This window comes from Frankliniella occidentalis, unplaced genomic scaffold (assembly GCF_000697945.3).
Source record: "Frankliniella occidentalis isolate FOCC.00 unplaced genomic scaffold, Focc_3.1 Scaffold28, whole genome shotgun sequence".
Lineage (NCBI taxonomy): Eukaryota > Metazoa > Arthropoda > Insecta > Thysanoptera > Thripidae > Frankliniella > Frankliniella occidentalis.
The window spans coordinates 523,851-525,498 of record NW_026267158.1 but is presented as its reverse complement, the minus strand read 5'-3'; the positions used below and the strand labels follow the sequence as shown (position 1 = coordinate 525,498).

Genomic DNA, 1,648 nt, shown 5'->3' with positions numbered 1-1,648 from the left:
CACACACACACACACACACACACACGTACAGTACGTACTCAGAGAGCAGAGATAACCCCGCGCAACGTCGTCGCCGCCGCCTGCCTCCGTCCGTACAGGAAAGGCGAGCATGGGCACGGGCAACAAGTATATAGACATTTTAAGGTCAGACTGAATTTTTTTTTGCCCGGAAAAATTTGAAACTCTCCTAGAAGAAATTGGACAAATTTGAAATATATCCAGAAAGATTGGAAAAATGTACTGCCTAAAAAATAAGGATGTACACAAATTTTCTTTTACAATTTACATTTAAAGCACTTCAGCGGGAAATTAAAATCCCTATCCCTAGCAGCGAGTGCGCGTGCCCTTTGCCTGCCCGGTGCTGGGCCGCCCGCCGTGCTCGCGCGCCAGAGGGTTGCCTACCCGCGCCGCTCGGGGGCTCGGCCCGGGAGCAAAGCGAGCCTGAGGCGAGCTCGACGCCAACGGCTTTAATCACCCAATATTCACCGCGCTCCCATGCTCGCCTCACCTGCCTTTCTGCTGTGCTGTGCGTCTTTTGTCTGCCTCCGCGCGAGGCGCGCGAGCCCGCGAATTTCGAACGCGTCCCCGCCGTTCGCATAACGGGTGTTGTGTGGGAGGCCAGGCCGAGCCCGCTGGGCGTGCCTGCCTCCTGCCTGGCCGGCCCCGCCAGCCCCGCCCCGCCCCGCGCTCCCTCCCGCAAGGACGCGTTCAGAAAACGCCGCGAGTGCGTCGCCGGGTTCCGCGGGGGCCCCGCCCGACTGAGGCGGAACCGTACTTCCGGACGCACCCCGCCGCGGGGCCCGGCCCGGCTCCGAGTGTCCGCGGCGCCCCACTCCACTCTGCTCCCGCGACACAGAGCATCGCGAGGCGAGGCGATCAGACGAGCTCCGTCGAGGCCTCGTTCAAGTCCCGTATGAGGTCGGGTCAGTGCCGGACGAGTTCCTCATGGGCGCACGGGGAGGGGCGGGGGGGGGGAGGGGCGGCGATCACGAACGTATCCCCTTCACACCCCTTTGCACAACGTAGTTTATGGACAGTTGGGCGCGCGTTTGGGGGGGGGGGAGTTCAGTGGATCGTGTGCATCGAATGCTTTTCTCTCTCCCCCCCTCCTCTCCTGCCCCGGGTCAGGTCGCTCCTTGTATGCAGAGTAGGCAGTACGGCCCTCCTCACACGAGGCGGCGCGAGGCGCCTTGCGACACCGCCTCCTCCTCCTCCTCCTCTAGAGGGTGCACCTCTTTCTTCCCCTCCCCTCACCGCGAGCAGGGAAACCAGATTTCGCTGGGCAGCCAATGAGAAATCACGCGTCCCCGGAAGGCAACATCATCCACACTGCATGTGTGCGGTGGTCCGCGGGGGAGAGGAGGAGGGGGGGGGGCGTTCAGTAATCTGATTGTGCTGGCTGGCCCCGGCCCGAGCCCCGGCCGCACGCCTGTCGGCGGCCCGCCCCGCGGCCTGCAGGGGCACGACGCAGAGGGGCTCACACGGGCTCACGGGAGTGCAGCGTGCACGTACAGTACAGTGTGCACTGCACTGTGCAGCAAGGGCCGCCGCAAGGCTCTGAGGCGAAGCAGCAGGCGAAGCTCGCGCGCCAAACAGACGCTACTGCTACTCTCCATAATCAGGACAGGGCACAGGGGCTCTCGTGCGG

The 1,648-nt window shown here is 63.5% G+C and overlaps 1 protein-coding gene across 1 annotated transcript in view; it reads right to left on the bottom strand.

Annotated features, from left to right (window-relative positions):
* LOC113207497 (heat shock protein 75 kDa, mitochondrial) overlaps positions 1 to 1,648 on the bottom strand; it is a 31,757-nt gene that overhangs the window by 15,234 nt on the left and 14,875 nt on the right. The gene's annotated exons all lie outside the window — the stretch shown is intronic.